The sequence below is a fragment of the Acipenser ruthenus genome, chromosome 4 (genome assembly GCF_902713425.1).
Source record: "Acipenser ruthenus chromosome 4, fAciRut3.2 maternal haplotype, whole genome shotgun sequence".
NCBI classification, from domain to species: Eukaryota; Metazoa; Chordata; class Actinopteri; order Acipenseriformes; family Acipenseridae; genus Acipenser; species Acipenser ruthenus.
In genome coordinates this window covers 55988676-56008020 of record NC_081192.1, presented here as the reverse complement: position 1 = coordinate 56008020, position 19345 = coordinate 55988676, and positions in this window count along the sequence as shown.

Genomic DNA, 19345 nt, shown 5'->3' with positions numbered 1-19345 from the left:
GCATTTAATAAACTTGTATTGTTAAAATGTAATAACATTTTTACTGTAGAGAACACATCTCCTTTCATCTAATGATTTTTTTGAAAACCGTTTAAACTGAAGGTAAAGAAAACAATGATTCTGGAGGTTACGGTGAATAAGAAAGGGTTAATTAAGATGTAGCTGTATAGTTTGCTGAGTTGTGCATTAACAATATTCACTTACAAATTTAAGTGAGGTTATATTGCCTTCAGACTAACATATGTTTACCCAAAACATAAAAAGAAACTGCAGCTAGGTTGCAAAGAAAATTGAAAGAGGAGCTATACAAGAAGAACCGACGATACACTGTTATCAAACTCCTTGATATTTGACATTCTGGTTTGGAAAGAGTTTTTACAACTTTTTTAATCAGGCTATTATACATACTTTTACCAGGCAGTAAAATCTCTACCACCCACTTGAATACATTCGTTCTTGTAATTAACCTTCAAATACTATTCCTAATAAAGTTCTTAGCCATTAGTGATACAGAAACGGTTAGCTTTCTTTAACCTAGCATGGAACCAGATACCTTTTTAATATAATAAATAAATACATACAAAAAAAAACTATAATTATCAGAACAAGAGCTTATGCAATATGTAAGGTATAAACCACGACGGGCCGTGCGGTTCCCATGATATATACAATGGCTGGTGCATATCACAGCCTGAAGTGGTTTATACCACTAACAAGTAACAATGATGTGACAGGTGTTACAGAAACTTGATTGGCTGAGAGTGATGGAGACAAATATAATCAAAGTGGGTATACACTGTATAGGAAAGACAGACAAGACAGAAGGGGCGGAGGGGTAGCGCTATACATAAGAAATAGTCTTGAAGCCCAGGTGTTAAATCTGGACGAAGAAAACAACGCTGAATCAGTATGGGTCAGAATAATGGACAAAAATTCAAAGGGCATAATAATAGGAGCATGCTATAGACCGCCAAATTCAGACACTGAGCAAAATAATCTGTTATACAATGACATTCGAAATGCGTGTAGAAAAGGAGAAGCCATACTAATGGGGGATTTCAACTTCCCGCATATAAAATGGGAAAACCCGGTGGGGAGCACGACGGACGAAATTGAAATGGTGGAAATGACAAATGACTGCTTTCTAACGCAATTTGTCAAGGCACCGACTAGAGGGGAGGCATACCTTGATTTAGTCTTTTCAAATAACGAAAACAGAATTACTAAAACAGAGGACAGAGAGCCATTGGCAAACTCAGACCACAACATGGTCTCATTTGAGTGTTTTTTAAAACCCAAAAAAGTAATGACTAAAGCTAAGGTTTACAATTTTAGAAAAGCAAACTATGAAGGTATGAAACAGAGACTAACAGAAGTAGATTGGAGTAAAATAGAGAAAACATCCACAGAAAAAGGATGGTTGTTTTTTAAAAATGTAGTACTAGAGGCGCAAAACAATTACATCCCAAAAGTACACAAATCTAAATCTATAACAAAGTGGTTTAATAGATCAATTAAAACAACTATAAAACACAAGTCAAAAAGGAAGTTAGAAAGGCCAAGAGAAAGATAGAAATGAACATTACAAAGGGGGCTAAAACCAATTCCAAAATGTTTTTCCAATATTATAACAGCAAGAGAACATTCAAAGAGGAGGTTAAATGTCTAAGAGACACAAATGGCAAAATAAAAATAAAAATTAGCAAATATATTAAATGATTACTTTTCACAAGTTTTTACAAAGGAGGACACGAACAACATGCCCCACATGTCGACCTGTTCCTATCCAGTTTTAAATAACTTTAGCATAACAGAGGCAGAAGTGTTAAAGGGACTAGGAGCTCTTAAAATAAACAAATCCCCTGGACCGGATGAGATCTTCCCAATAGTACTCAAAGAAATGAAAGAAGTTATTTACAAACCCTGATCCAAGATCATGCAACAGTCTCTTGACCCAGGGGTTGTACCAACAGACTGGAAAATAGCAAACGTAATACCAACCCACAAAAAGGGAGACAAAACCGAACCAAGTAACTACAGACCAATAAGCCTGACTTAAGGCCAACAAGATGCTTGGATATATTGTGAAAAGTGTTGAATATAAATCAAGGGAAGTAATGTTAAAACTTTACAATGCATTAGTAAGACCTCATCTAGAATATTGTTTTAAGTTCTGGTCACCTCGTTACAAAAAGGTTGCTGCTGTAGAAAGAGTGCAAGAAGAGCGACCAGAATTATCCCGGGTTTAAAAGGCATGTCGTATGCAGACAGGCTATCTGATTCAAACATTCAAAATCCTAAAAGGTATAGACAATGTCGACCCAGGGGACTTTTTTGACCTGAAAAAAAAAACAAGGACCAGGGGTCACAAATGGAGATCAGATAAAGGGGCATTCAGAACAGAAAATAGGAGGCACCTTTTTACACAGAGAATTGTGAGGGTCTGGAACCAACTCCCCAGTAATGTTGTTGAAGCTGACACCCTGGGATCCTTCAAGAAGCTGCTTAACGAGATTCTGGGATCAATAAGCTACTAACAACCAAACGAGCAAGTTGGGCCGAATGGCTTCCTCTCATTTGTAAACTTTATGTTCTTTTGTTCTTACCACTTATATAACACGGCTACCTGTCATTTGGGGGAATTAAAATAATTAAAACACATTTTAAATCAAGACAAAACCAGAAATGTATATATTGTATACATCCACAGTGTAATATAGTCCCACATTTAATTTAATTTAATTTATTTACTTATTAAAAATAAATTGCATGTCTGTATATTGTGAATTTATGACTGAGCACAAGCTAATGATGTTGACGGCGGAGTTCCAAATAACACTGAGGAAGGCAGGAGATCAGCTGCGATGGATGCTGAAGCCGGATCTTGAGGTGAATCGGTGACTTCTTTATATGAGAGGCACACATTGAAGTCAGTTTTCATCCTTTCAGATCTCAAAAGATGTTTCTGTTAGTTGTCGAACACCCCCGTGTCCATGTCGTACCAGATTAATCCGACTGCGGTGTCAGGGGACTGCCATCTTCACTCAGCAAGTTGGTGTTGTACCAGTTATTTGTTTTCATCCCCAAATATATTAAAGGAAATAGGTGGAATGTCAGTCATTTTTGGCAGTGGTTTTGTAACGCATAACAAATAAAATGGCAGTTTATCGTGGAATTTAGAATGTAGTGGTGTGAATTTAGAATGTAGTGGTGTGTAGCGGCTCATTAGTATGCAAGCCATGGTATACTCTATATATCCGACCTTTCCTCACCAACTACGCCACCCAGCTCCTGGTCCAGGCCCTGGTATTCTCCTGCCTAGACTACTGCAACTCCCTCCTGGCTGGCCTCCCTGCGTCCGCTACCCGTCCGCTCCAGCTCATCCAGAACTCCGCTGCTCGTCTGGTGTTCACTCTGCCTCGCTTCTCCCATGCAACTCCACTGCTCCGCTCACTCCACTGGCTCCCGATCACCGCTCGCATCCAGTTCAAGACTCTTGTACTAGCCTACAGATGCCTTGACCAGACTGCACCCAGCTACCTCCAGACCCTCATCTCTCCCTACACCCCCACTCGACCTCTCCGCTCCGCCTGCACTAAAGACTGCCTCCAGAGCCCGCTCCTTCTCCACCCTTGCCCCGCAGTGGAGGAATGACCTTCCTACAGATGTCAGGACTGCCCAGTCCCTGACCACCTTCCGGCGCCTCCTCAAGACTCACCTCTTCAGACAGCACCTGTAGAACTCCTCTTTTTTCCCTCTGGACACTTATAACTCTCCCTTAAATGCGTTTTACTTGCTCTTATCTGTCCCCTATTTTACTGGAATTAATCCTGCACTTTAGAGTACTGTAATCTGTTAAGTGTTATATAATCAGTAGTATTTTGTATTTAATTATACCCTGATGTAACTATCACTGACACTGTTATCTGCTCCGTTACTGAATCGTATTTTGTCATACTTGTACTTGCTAGAACCAAAGTCATTGTATTTATCTTGCTCTTAATTGTATTATTACTTGTACTGTGATTCTTGAAATGTATTTTTGTTTATGACTATAAGGCGCCCTGGACAAGGGTGTTTGCTAAATAAATAATACTCTGTAAATACCCTGCACCTGGTTCTAATTTAACAATAACTACCAGGTGCAGGGGATAATGAATAATAAAACAATTAACAAATCTAATTAAACAATGAAGCAAAACAATAAACTACTAACAAAAATGTGCCTGCGCACATGTTTTATGCAGGGAGGATTTTAACCCCCTCCCTGCTTTGTTACAAAATATATATACTATATATATATCCAATCTTTGGCTGCTATAAACAACATCATGCATCCAAGGGCCCAGCTACTATTATTGCTGAGCTGGTTACTCCCTTTCCTCTCTGGCATACGTACAGGAATTCAGGGGACTGCCCATAACCAGGGGGTAGTTTATGATGAGAACTTAGTTCACCTATTATGTTTTGATTACACCGACTAACAATGTATATAATACAAGGCTATGCCGAGGGAGACCCCCGCGATGGTGGGTCGAAAGTGTGGAAGTCTTTAAGACAATGTTATGTATATACAGTGCCTAAGAAAGTCTACACCCTCTTGAACTTTTTCACATTTTGTTGTGTCAGTGCCTCAGAGTTTCATGCATTTAAATGAGGATTATTTTCCACTTATCTACACACCATACCCCACACTGTTGAGGGGAAAAAAAGTTTTTATTGAGAAAAAATATATATATTAAATACAAAATTGAAAGATCATAATTGGATAAGTCTCCACCCCCCTGAGTTAATACTTGGTGGAAGCACCTTTGGCAGCAATTACAGCTGTGAGTCTGTTGGGATAAGTCTCTACCAACTTTGCACACCTAGATTTGGCAATATTTGACCAGTCTTCTTTACAAAACTGTTCAAGCTCTGTCAAGTTCCTTGGGAGCGTTGATGGACAGCAATCTTCAAGTCATGCCACACATTTTCGATTGGATTTAGGTTGGGGCTCTGACTGGGCCACTCAAGGACATTTACCTTTTTTGTCCCTTAGCCACTCCAGTGTAGCTTTGGCTGTGTGCTTTTGGGTCGTTGTCATGCTGAAAGGTGAACTTCCGTCCCAATTTCAGCTTTCTTGCAGAGAGCAGCAGGTTTTCCTCAAGGACCTCTGTACTTTGCTCCATTCATTTTCCCTTCTATCCTGACAAGTGCCCCAGTCCCTGCCGATGAGAAACATCCCCATAACATGATGCGGCCACCACCATGCTTCACAGTAGGGATGGTGTTCTTTGGTGATGCGCTGTGTTGGGTTTGCGCCAAACATAACGCTTTGCATTTGGGCCATAAAGTTCTATTTTAGTTTTGTCAGACCACAAAACTTTTTGCCACATGGCTATAGAATCTCCTGAGTTTTTTGGAATACTTCAAACGGGATTCAAGGTGAGCTTTCTTGAGAAATGGCTTCCTTTTTGCCACCCTACCATACAGGTCAGATTTGTGGAGTGCTTGGGATATTGTTGTCACATACACACTTTGACCAGTCTTGGCCATAAAAGCCTGTAGCTCTTGCAAAGTTGCCATTGGCCTCTTGGTAGCCTCTCTGATCAGTCTTCTTCTTGCTCGGTCATCCAGTTTGGAGGGACGGCCTAATCTAGGCAGGGTCTTGGTGGTGCCACACACCTTCCACTTCTTACTAATTGTCTTGACCGTGCTCCAAGGGATATTCAAGGCCTTTAATATTTTTTTATACCCATCCTCTGATTTGTGCCTTTCAACAACTTTGTCCCGGAGTTCTTTTGAAAGCGTCTTGGTGCTCATGGTTGAGTCTTTGCGTTGAAATGCACTACTCAGCAGAACCTACAGGAATTTGCTGGATTTATCCTGAAAAAAAATATTTTAATGCATTTTAATTCCAGGCTATAAGGCAACAAAAGGTGAAATTTTAAAAGGGGTGTAGACTTTCTATAGGCACTGTAGTTCTGATCATAGATAAGGAATATGAAGAGGGTTTCTACGCCCACCCCCCTTTTTTCTTTTTTTTCTCTCTCTGATTTATGCCCAATAGAATGGTAGACTGTTACCTTAATGACTAAACTTTTTATACGGTTACAATGCAGGGTCTAAAAGTTATTATTAAGAGGAAGAACATTTTCAGCCAATTGAAGTCAATGCACAGTGAAGTAGCCTTTTTACAGAGACACATCTGTCTGATGCAGAGCATCTTAAATTAAGAACATAAGAAAGTTTACAAACGAGAGGAGGCCATTCAGCCCATCTTGCTCGTTTGGTTGTTAGTAGCTTATTGATCCCAGAATCTCATCAAGCATTGGGTAGAACATGGGCCAATCAAGTATTTTTCTCTTTCCACCTTTCTGACATCGTGCATTTCCATTATCCCTCTGTTCTCAATATAAAGACAAAGACAGTTGATTATATATTGATAAATGAAATTCTAGCAGGGGTGGATGTATCATTTAATGAATGTGTATGCTCAGAACAAGGACAATCCCCAGTTAATCACCAAAGTTTTCAACCTTATATTAGAAAAAACATCTGGTACACTTCTTTTGGAGATACAAATAATAACACTGAATTAGGGTTGGTGGATGTTTGAAGAAATTTACACCCAAGAGGACGTGACTTTACTTTCTATATCTTACTCCAGAATAGACCTTTTTTTACTTCAAAATCTGAAATTCACGATTGTTGACTGTAAAATTCTGTCAAACAATGCACCAGTGATTTTGATATGGGAGTTGAGTAGGTCTATTTCAGCCAAACAATGGTGTATAAATGCCTCATTGCTGAATAATTCAGAGTTTAAAAGTTTTATTAGTACTGAGTTACAGCAATACCTTGAATTTGATATGACCCCCGGAACCTTGCCTGTAATACTCTGGGAGTGTGCAAAAGCTTTTTTGAGAGGTCGCATAATTGCTTTTTCAACTGCTAGGAAAAGAAAAAGATTCCCTATGTATTGCACTGGAACAAAAAATGTATGATTTAGAACAGCAACATAAACAGCAATGGAGGAATGCAATCATAACTGTGATTCCTAAGGAGGGCAAAGACCTGGATCAGTGTGGATCAGATCGCGCAATCTCATTACTCAATTGCGACCTAAAAATATTAACAACAATTTTAGCGCAAAGACTGAATAAAATTATGAAGGAAATTATCCACCCTGATCAGACGGGCTTTATAACAGGGCGTTACTCAGGAGACAATATCCATAGACTTCTGAACATTATGGCACATTCCCAAGGTATTGATAAGGGTTCTGTGGTTCTAGCTTTTTAGATGCTGAAAAGGCGTTTGATAGGGTGTCATGAGCTTTTTTATTTCAGACATTAACTCGGTATGGATTTGGTCCTAATTTTATGAAATGAATGAATCCAGACTTTGTACTCCCCCCCCCCCCCCCCCCATAAAAGGTAAGGGTGGGAGCCCAGGAACATAAACTCTCTCTGTATGAGTATGATGTTCTTGTGTATTTATCTGAACCTTTGACATCCATTCCTAATCTAATGACATGCATTGAACATTTTGGGTATTACTCTGGTTATAAAATCAATATAGATAAGACGGAAGCTCTGGAAATGAATAAGAGACTCACCAGGTTAAAACTTGCTGGGGTAGTCCAGCATCGCCGTGGAATCCATTGTAGCCCTTTCTTTGTTGGGTAGAGTGGAAGTTATCAGAATGAATGTCCTGCCCAGATTGCTCTATCTGTTTCAAATTCTACCTGTTAAAGTTCCGGCTTCCACGTTTTGATTTGCTTAATCATTTAACATCACGTTTCATTTGGCAGGGAAGATGTCCCAGAATACAATTTTAAAAACTTATCTCCCTCAATTTCTGTACTAACACCCATTGGCCATTGTAACAGGGGAGGTCTGTGCTGAATGTCTGGTGCATGCGGGGTACTGCAGGAAGGGGGCAGCAGCCTCGTAGATCCACCTGTCAGTCATGGCAGTGACACAGAGAGGTGGGGAAGAGGGTGTGTTGGCTTTCCCTCACTGAGTGGCTGAGAGATGGGCCTTGGATTGCCAGTATTGGTAACCTTGTGGTCCTGTTTACTGTTGCCAGTATTCAGGCCACGGACAACAGCGCCCATCTGCGGATAAAAATAAATCTGTGCGCCTGAGCGGTGTTACAAATAAAGTTCTGCCTCTGTGTCGGTGAATTGCCCACCACCCTGTGATTCACTGGCACTGCCCACCCAAAGCAGTCAAAGAACAAAGAGGCAGAATGGACCCGCAGCAATTCACCGCTATGATGGACCTCCTGCGCCAAACCCTGACTGAGGTAGTGTAGGGGAGTGTAAGAGCTGCTGCGTCCAACCCAATGCTACAGTGGCCAACAAAAATGACGACAGAGGATCGGCCGGACGCATTCCTGGAGGTATTCGAGGCTATGGCGATCTCTGCCGGGTGGGCCCGAGAGCATTGGGCTAACTACCTCCTGCCACAGCTGACGGGGGAGGCGCAGGCAGCCACGAGGACCCTGGATTCTACGGCGATGCTGGACTACCCCATGATGAAAGCTGCCATCCTCAACCACATGGGGGCGACTCCGGAAGGTTATCGCCGCAAATTCCGGAGGAGAGCTTTGCTGAGGAGGAACACCCCAGGCCCATCGCGCACTGCTTGCAGGATTACGCCCGGGGATGGTTGAACCTGGGAGCAACCACCACTGCCTGGCTGGTGGAGGTGATTGTAGTCGAGCAGTTGCTGCAGTGCTTAGCTCCGGGGCCGTGCTTGTGAGTGCAACGACAGGCACCCACCATCCTGGATCAGGGAATCCAATTGGCAGAGCAGTACCAGGCAGCAGAACCAACGCCCGCTAAGCTGCCTGGAAACAGTGCTACTCCAGCATCACTCCCTCTATTGGCCTCAGGGAGGGCGAAGGGACTGGGAGGGGGGAGTGGTAGCCAGGTCTTTGGACGGAGTGTGGCGGTGGGAGCTCCCGGCCCAAGAACTGGGGCGGAGTGTGGTCACCCATGGGCTGTGTGGCAATGTGCCCCACCCCTGTGTGTATTCTTGTGTTTTATGTTGTATGTTGCGTATGTTAATGTTGGTGTATTGTAGTTGGTACACAGGATATAATGTGGGTAATGAGCACGAGTGTTTAAAATGCATAATTGTATTTAGGCACGGGGATTGCACTTCACATGCATTTAAAGTATTTAATATGTGAGCACAAGGTTGCACATAATTAATTCACGTGCTGGGATTCAAGTGAATAATTAATTAGTAATTGAATCCCAGCATAACAGTATATATTGATGCACGTTTTACTCACTCGGGGTTGTGTGTTCGGTGAGTGGAGAACGGGTGTGGAGAGAAAGTAAAGTAAAGTGAAAAACAATTGCTATTGCGTGCTGGTAGGACTAGGACGATACTTGTTTGTTTATATATACTCACCGTGTTTGTGTGTCTGTCCGTCCACCGTTTGTTAAGTGTTAGTCCGTTTTGTTTGTCTGTTTTATTTGGCCTCAAGTGCCGTGTCCTGTGTTTTGTTCAACCTTTTATTTATTTGTTTATTAAACACTGAGCGCTGCCGCGACTCAGTTGCACACGTCTGAAGTTCTCCCTGCAGCTAGCCTGTCACAGCTGCTGTGGTGTTGGACCGGGGTCTCATACGGCCACCCTACCCTCGAGCCCCTTTGATGGCTCCTGTGTCTCAACCTCCTGCTGAGGCTTCATGGCGAGAAACCAGTTCACTGATGTGTGGAACAAGCTGGGAGGTGAGCCACATCAACCGGGATTGCCCCCCTATGGGACGTGACCTCATCCGACCAGGTAAGACTGTTCCATTCAATCAGTCACTTCAGCAGATGGGTTTTGTGATTCCTGTGTCAGTGGATGATACACAAACCCAGGCTCTCTTAGATTCAGGGTGTAGTCAGTCCCTAATACAAGAAAGCTTAATCTCACCGGGGCATAAGCAAATAACGGGACAGGTGCATATTAAATGTATTCATGGGGGTGTGCACACTTATCCCAAAATGTATGTGAATTTGAAAATTGGCCAGCAGGTGATGTGAGTGCAGGTGTGTTTGTGTCCTCGATTGCCAGTACCTGTAGTTCTGGGACGGGACTGTGAGCAGGACCGAACTGATCCTAAGCTAGAAGCCATGGGAGCCGATTTTTTTTTTTAGCTTGTTCACGTGACTCCCGACTCGATCAAAGGTGTGACGACGTGCTGGGCAGGCTCTTTGACCAAGCAGCTGTGGTTAATGGTCGGGTGGTCGAGCCCAGACGTGCCACCTCGTACCCTCACTTTGAAATTGATCGAGATCTCTTGTACTGTGTTGAGAAATTACCACAGACTGGGGAAGTGTGTCACCAATTGCTCATTCCTCAGCCCTTTAAAGAGGATTTGCTGCAGCTGGCTCATGCTATTCCCCTGTCTGTTCATTTAGGAGGGGACAAGACCAAAGTGAGGCTCGTGACACGGTTCTATTGGCTGGGGCTGGATGGTGACGTCAGGCGTTTTTGCGAACACTGTGGGGAGTGTTGAAGGCTAGCCCTAGATCCGTCCCACGAGCTCCATTGGTGCCGTTGCTCTTAGTGGAAGCTCCGTTTGAGCGTATTGGAATGGATATAGTTGGACCGCTAGAGCGGAGTGTGGCAAGATACACACCCTATTGATCATTCTGGATTACGCTACGCGTTATGCTGTTTGCCTGAAGTCCCTATTTCGTCCCAAATTTGTATTTTTTTTTTTTACATTCCAATACTCCAGAGACCCTTTGTGACAGGGTAGATGGAATCCCTGCACTGAAAAGTTCACCTTCCACCAGCAGAGGGAACCTGTCCATCCAGCAGGCTCTGGCATTCTGCAGGAGTCGGCCTGTGAGGGGACTGGGAGAGGGGAACGAGGTACACCTGGTTTCAATCCCAGGTAATGGAATAATCACTGAATTCAGGGCAGTGTTCCTGGGACCGGGGAAGCGCAGCCAGGTATGTCCTGATTAATTAACCACGCAGCTGCTTATCCTGTAATTTTTCCAACAGGCAGCCCTGGGAGATGTGGAGCACCAGGCAACCTTGGGCAGTGCAAGGCTGGCATCCTTGGGCGATGCGAGCCTGACATCCTTGGGCGGTGTGAGGCAGGCATCCTTGGGCGGCGCAAGGCAGGCATCCTTGGGCGGTGCCAAACTCAGCTGCAGCTCCTCTGGTGGTGGAAGTGGGAGCGGCAAGCAATCTTCCCACAGCGGTGAAGGCGGAACTAGCAGATATTCACCCTCTGCTGGTGGAGGTGGGAGGGGCAAGAAGTCCTAACACGACAGTGAAGACGGAACCAGCAGGTATTCACCCTCTGCTGGTGGAGGTAGGAGAAGTAAGCAGTCCTCCCACGATGGTGGAGGCGGAACCAGCAGGTATTCACCCTCTGCTGGTGGAGGTGGGAGGGGCAAGCAGTCCTCCCATGGCGGTGGAGGCGGGACCAGCAGGTATTCACCCTCTGATGGTGGAGGAGGCAGAGGCAGCTCCTGCTGCTCTGCTCCTAGTGGCGGAAGCGGTGGAGGTGGGAGCAGTGTGTAGTCTCCTGGCAACGGAGATAGGAGCAGCATGTAGTCTCCTGGCGATGGAAGTGGGAGCAACGTGTGGTCTCCTGACGACAGAGGTGGGAGCAGCGTGTAGTCTCCCCCTGTTGCAGGGGACTGGTGCGGCTCTCCCTCTCTTGCAAGGGACTGGTGCGGCTCTGCCTCACTTGCAGAGGACTGGTGCAGCTCACCCTCTCTCGCAGGGGACTGGTGCGGGTCTCCCTCTCTTGCAGGGGACTGGTGCGGGTCTCCGTCTCTTGCAGGGGACGGGTGCGGCTCTGAAGGCGCAACCAGCAGGCACTTTTCCTCTGCTGGTGGAGATGGGGACAGCAGGCATTCTTCCTCTGCTGGTGGAGATGGGGACAGCAGACATTTTCCCTCTGCTGGTGGAGATGGGGACAGCAGGCATTTTCCCTTTGCTGGTGGAGATGGGGACAGCAGGCATTTTCCCTCTGCTGGTGGAGATGGGAACAGCGGTCCCCCCGTCTGGATGCTCGTGTTCCCCCCGTCTGGGTGCTGGACGCTCGCGGTCCCCCCATCTGGGCGCTGGACGCTCGCGGTCCCCCCGTCTGGACGCTGGACACCCGCAGTTCCCCCGTCTGGGCGCTAGTTCCTCCTCTTCATACTGCGTGGGGCATATGGCTAAAGTGTGCCCATAAGCCCCACAGCCAGGGCATAACTCCGCCTCGAGGTTCTTTAAAAAAACCTCCTAGCCATCATCCCCGACCTCCTCCTGCTGTTGCTGCGGTAGCTTTCCTTTCCCCCTTCTCTTCCTACTCCTTCTCCCTACCTTACTCTCCTGGGCCAGTTCCTCCTCCTCCTCTTGGAAGGGGCAGATCGCCACCGTCTGTCCATAGACCCCGCAGGCAAGGCACCAGCCTTGGTCCTCGAGACCCCCGGGTCCCGGCAGCCGTCTCTCCAGCCTTCCATTTCCTTTTTTTTCCCCCAAAACAATATTTGTAATCTTTTTGTTTTTTTATTTCCCAAAAGGATATAAAATAACACACTTTCCCTGGTCTGACGCTTGGGGCCACTGTTATCCCGTTCCTGACACCATATGTGACTAGGCTGGCTGAGTGATGACGTCAGACCCAGGAAAAGAAACACACACAGGACGGTGAAATGATGAAGGTGCTTGCTTATGCCGGTTTATTTCAAATAAAAAGGTTGTACAAAACAGAAAACACAGACTGAACAAACAAAACGGCACGTTGGCCAAAGTAAATAGACAGATAAACAAGTACTGCGCTGGTGCTTCACATATTAAATACTTTAAATGCACATGAAGTGATCCCCGTGCCTAAATACAATTATACATTTTAAACACTTGTGCTCATTACCCACATTATATCCCGTGTACCAACTACAATACACCAACATTTACACACTACATGCAACATATAACACACAAATGCACACAGGGGCGGGGCACATTGCTATACATCCATGCTTAGATACAGTATATGTAGGGCATCTGAAACTGAGGAAGATACAGTATTTTCTGATGTGTATGTGCTAGATAAAGACGTTGGCATTGGTGAAGGTTTGAAGTGTGTCTGCTTTGAAATCTATGCCTGCTGCACAAGTATTATTATTATTATTATTATGTATTTCTTAGCAGACGCCCTTATCCAGGGTGACTTACAATTGTTACAAGATATCACATTATTTTTTACATACCGTTACCCATTTATACAGTTGGGTTTTTACTGGAGCAATCTAGGTAAAGTACATTGCTCAAGGGTACAGCAGCAGTGTCCCCCGCTGGAGATTGAACCCACGACCCTCCGGTCAAGAGTCCAGAGCCCTAACCACTACTCCACACTGCTGCCCTGTTATTATAATGCTGCAATTGTAAAAAAAAACTATGTTATTTATGCTTGCATAATGCTGCCACTGGGGGAGAGGCTGTGTGGTCCAGTGGTTAAAGAAAAGGGCTTGTAACCAGGAGGTCCCCGGTTCAAATCCCACTTCAGCAACTGACTCATTGTGTGACCCTGAGCAAGTCTCCGTCTTTCGGGTGAGACGTAGTTGTAAGTGACTCTGCAGCTGATGCATAGTTCACACACCCTAGTCTCTGTAAGTCGCCTTGGATAAAGGCGTCTGCTAAATAAACAAATAATAATAATAATAATAATAATAATAATAATAATAATAATAATAATAATAATAATAATAATAATAATAATGATGTTGTGATCTATATTATAATGCTACATTTGTAAACACATTGTTGTTGTTTAAGTTCTATTGAAATACTGTATTTCTGTTTTTCATAATAATAATAAAAAGTGTGTATTTTAAAAAATATTACAAAAATGGTTTTGAAAACTGTCCAAATTGCTTATTTGAGGGTGTGGCAGGGTGGCTGGGCGGTGACGTCATGTCAGATGCAGGAAGAACACACACAGGTAACTGCAGATCAAAATAGAGACGCTGCAGTGCCGTTTTATTCAAATAATAGAAAAATAAATAAAATATTTAAACACAAAACACTGGGCTCACAGAGCAAAATAAAAGTTCAAACAAAGCAAATCTCAAACACAAAATATTAAACAGTACAGGTCAGGCTGGGCTGTAGCCATCACTGATCCTGTATTTAATTTTAAATTTTGTTTTTTCTCTCGCTCTCTCCGCTCTAACACCCACACCGAGTGCAGCGAGCTCCAGGCTTTTATGTATGGCTTTTATAAACTGCACAGGGGAGGAAGGGGAGACCCCGTTCTTAAAAAAAACACAATCCATGTACAGGACTCCTTGGCCTGTTACATATCCCCCCCCCCCTTATGCAACGCACACTTGGCCCCAACAGCCACCTCCCCAGGAGGCGCTGGTGATCCCACGCTGGACACCACGTGTGACAGGGTGGCTGGGCGGTGACGTCAGGTCAGATGCAGGAAGAACACACACAGGTAACTGCAGATCAAAATAGAGACGCTGCAGTGCCGTTTTATTCAAATAATAGAAAAATAAATAAAATATTTAAACACAAAACACTGGGCTCACAGAGCAAAATAAAAGTTCAAACAAAGCAAATCTCAAACACAAAATATTAAACAGTACAGGTCAGGCTGGGCTGTAGCCATCACTGATCCTGTATTTAATTTTAAATTTTGTTTTTTCTCTCGCTCTCTCCGCTCTAACACCCACACCGAGTGCAGCGAGCTCCAGGCTTTTATGTATGGCTTTTATAAACTGCACAGGGGAGGAAGGGGAGACCCCGTTCTTAAAAAAAACACAATCCATGTACAGGACTCCTTGGCCTGTTACATATCCCCCCCCCCCTTATGCAACGCACACTTGGCCCCAACAGCCACCTCCCCAGGAGGCGCTGGTGATCCCACGCTGGACACCACGTGTGACAGGGTGGCTGGGCGGTGACGTCAGGTCAGATGCAGGAAGAACACACACAGGTAACTGCAGATCAAAATAGAGACGCTGCGACGCCGTTTTATTCAAATAATAGAAAAATAAATAAAATATTTAAACACAAAACACTGGGCTCACAGAGCAAAATAAAAGTTCAAACAAAACAAATCTCAAACACCAAATATTAAACAATACAGGTCAGGCTGGGCTGTAGCCTTCACTGATCCTGTATTTCATTTTAAATTTTGTTTTTTCTCTCGCTCCTCTCGCTCGCTCTCTCCGCTCTACCACCCACACCGAGTGCAGCGAGCTGCAGGCTTTTATGCAGGTGCCATCTCCAGATTAGCAACAAATTAAGTCACCTAATTAATTCTGGAGATGGCCACCGTCTGCACGAGGTTTTTAAATTATTCCTGGCAGAGGACGAGCACCCACTCTCGCCTCTGCCAGAACACATTTTAAATAAAACAATAACAAAACCCGTGGCGCTTTGCTATCACATAAATACATAATAAATAAATCATAACGATAATAATACAACAAAAGAAATACAAAATAATAAACTGCACAGGGGCGGAGGGGGAGACCCCGTTCTAAAAATAAACACAATCCATGTACAGGGCTCCTTGCTCTGTTACAGAGGGCTAAGAATGAAAAATCTGCAAAGAAATTTGAACATGGAAATTGCCAAAATAAAGGGGCAGTTGAGTGGTTAACAAAATAAACTTTTGTTTCTTTATCTCCTGCAACCTGAGCGTCGGAAGATAGCACAGCAAGTACCTGTGGGCAGCACGGATCCTACATTCATTCACCGACTTGACTTCGGTTAAATAATGTTAATAAGATACGAATGCTTCTCCCTGGAACCTATAGATTTATTTATTTGATGAACCAGTTTTTGTTTGGTTTATTTGTAAATACATTTTAGTTACCCCTTCACCTGAAACCGCACTCTCCGTGTGTTATTTCGAGGCCTTCAACACCCTTACATCCAAAAAGAAATACAATACTAATTGCAAAGCTTATGTACAATTTTTGGTTTGGCTATAATTTATATCATAGTTTGCACAGGTAGTACAACACATTTTAGTTTTCTTGCTAAGTAGGGGTGTGGCAAAGTGGCTGCTGATTTAGAAACAGGTGCAGAGGTGATGCAGTGCAGAAATAATCACACAACGAAAACTGTAATCCGGTGTAAAGCACGGAAGGAAATGATGATAATGGTTTGGAGACCAAATAATAATACACGTTATCCGCCCGACAATAATACTTAACATGGTCACCATTCCGGGTGCGTGCAGTAGTGCTCGTGGTGGGTGGTAACAATTGAACAGTGACTGTGGTGTTATTGTTCTGGGTAGTGCAGGCCCAGGGCGACAGCTCCGGAGACGTGTTATCTGTCTAGTGAATTTACAAAACAAAAGACAATTACTAACAGTGATACAAACAAACAAAACACTCACAAACTCTTTCTGTATTTTTGTTTACGACTGTAAGTCACCCTGGATAAGGGCGTCTGCTAAGAAATAAATAATAATAATATACAATACAATAGGGAACTCTCCCAGTCCTTGCAGTTCTGTGTCACTCTGAACCAAGTGAAGGAAAAGATTTATGATTCTCCGTCCCCTTTATGCTATCACGCATGACCCCTTGGTAAACGAGTGCAGCTGTCTCTACTGTCTGCAGCTGCTACGTCGTTTCCCTTCCGGGTCAATACGTTCCTGCAACAGTCTCGCCTTCTTCCAGACTGACCAACTTCCCGGCCTGGGTAAAGAACTTTCAAGTCAAAGACTTCCCCCTTTCACTGCTTAGCGCCCTCACAGGTCGGGAGGGAGATTTACAACCAAAGCTTATTATATTTCTGTCACATATCCCACCGCTCAAAGTGGAGCCGAACTGAATCTATCTCTCCCATTACTCCCCCCTCCCAGGAAACATAATCCGCACGGTGTACCTTGTGGTACATGAAGGGTTGCAATGCCAGATACCACCGAGTTATCCGGGCATTGCTGTCCTTCATTGTGCTTAACCACTTGAGTGGGGCGTGGTCTGTGACAAGATCAAATGAGTGTCCCAGCAGGTAGTATCGTAAAGAGTGAGTAGCCCGTTTAATGGCCAAACACTGCTTTTCGACTACGGAGTAGTTACGCTCCCGAGGTAGCATCTTTTTGCTGAGATACAGTATCGGGTGTTCTACTCCATCTACCTTTTGAGACAAGACAGCACCCAAACCCACATCCAAAGCATCAGTGTGGAGGATAAATCTCTTGGTGAAATCCGGTGCGATAAGAGTGGGGGCCTGGCAAAGTCTACGCTTAATAGTATCAAACACCTTCTGACACTCAGCTGACCATTTTAATTAAATTTGGAGCACTCTCTTGGGTGAGGTCAACTAAAGGGTTAACCACTGTGGTATACTCGGGGATAAAGCGGCGGTAATAACCGGCTAGTCCCAGTAGTGACCTCACCTGAGTCTTGGTTTTTGGGGATCACCGTGTCAACCAAAGCCTGGATTTTGGCCACGGGTCTCACCATTCCATTCCCCATTAAAAATCCCAAATATTGAGTTTCTGTCTTGGCAAACATGCATTTTCTACATGCATTTGCTACCCTTAGAGACTGAAGGACAGCTGCAATCCTACCCAAATGCTCTCGCCAGGTGGAGCAGTAAATAACCACATCATCAATATACGCTGCTGCATATTCAGGATGTGGGCGTAAAACTTGGTCCATCAGTCTCTGAAAGGCAGCGGGCGCACCATATAGCCCAAACAGCATGGTTTTAAAGTGAAACAGCCCTGGTGTTGAAAATGCGGTTTTCTCTCTAGAACTCCGGGTTAAGGGGATCTGCCAGTATCCCTTTGTCAGGTCCAGAGTGGAGATAAACCTCGCCTTCCCCAGTCTATCTAAAAGTTTGTCGACCCGAGGCATAGGGTACACATCGAACTTGGCAATAGCGTTTTACCTTCCTGAAATCTACACAGAAGCGGTTGGTGCCAACTTTCTTGATGACAATAGGACTGCACCACTCACTCCTGGAAGGTTCAATCACCCCGTACCCATACCTCTTTGCTCCCATACCTCTTTGCGAATGCCACTTCGTCGACTTTCTGGGATCTGGTAAGGTCTCTCCCGCACAGTGGAGAGATAATGTCATATTCAACCAAGTTAGTTCTGCTGGGCAAGTCAGAAAACTCTGTCGAACTCTGCGGCATCTCTCACACTGCAAAAAGGAGGTAGGGAAGAAGCGATGCCCAATGTTTTTGCTCTTGCGTTACAAACCGTCTTAGCATCAACTTCAAGGTCTGCTTAAAGCGTTCCACCAAACCGTCCGTCTGTGGATGATAAACAGACGTCCTGATGGGACGTATTTTTAATGTTTATATACCTGCTGTAACATGTTAGACAGAAAGTTGTTTCCATGATAAGTCAAGATCTCTTTGGAGATCTCTACTCTAGCCATAATCTGGACTAAGTCGGTGGCTATTGCAGCGGCACTAGTGGACCTCAATGGAACTGCCTCTGGGTATTGCGTTGCATAATCTACTACTACTAATATATGCGTATACCCAGAGTCAGAAGGTAGTAAAGGGCCCACTATGTCCATTGCAATGCGTTCAAAAGGAGTGGAATCGGCACTGGAACCAAAGGGACAGGGTGCCCTTGACCTGGCGCTACTCGCTGGCAGTCTGGGCATGTGGCTACATATTTCTTCATATCAATATGAAGACTTTACCAATAGAATCGAGCCAATATCCGCTCCCTTGTCTTGTCAGCTCCGAGGTGCCCCGCAAAAGGGATGTCATGCGCCAGCCTCATGACCTCGGTCCGACAAGACGGGGGAACCAATAATTGTGTTACAGGCTGTCCTGTGCTCGTGGCTAGATTTACCCTATACAGTAATTGCCCCTTGATACTGAAGTGTGGATATACTAGCGCCCCAGTGCCATCAACATCCTTACCTTCAATAGACCGGACCTGCCCCCAAGCGTGCACTAGTGACGGTTCATTATGTTGGCCCCACACTATGTCCGCACTTGAGTACCACATGTCCGGTATATTGAGAGAGGCCAGAGTAGCATCTGCCACGGATGGCCCAGTAACCCCTCTTGGTCACACTGCGTTCTGACTCCCTTTGACTGGCGTTTGTTACCATTCAAGCACTCATGCACCAGACCCCGCGGTTCTGAGACACGGGGGAGGGGCGGAGCCAACAGCAAACAAACAAAAGCCAGCCAGTGTTCACAGCGACAGCGTGTGGAAGCGACAGCGTGGGAGAAGTACGAGTGGACAAGTACATCACAGTTAGAAGCAGTTTGAAAGCAGGTTGACAGCTGCAGAAGCTAAACTGAACTGAACCAAAAAAAAAAAAACATGGTCTTCAAGCCAGTGATTTGTGACAACTGCATGATGTGGGAAATCCGAGAAAACCCA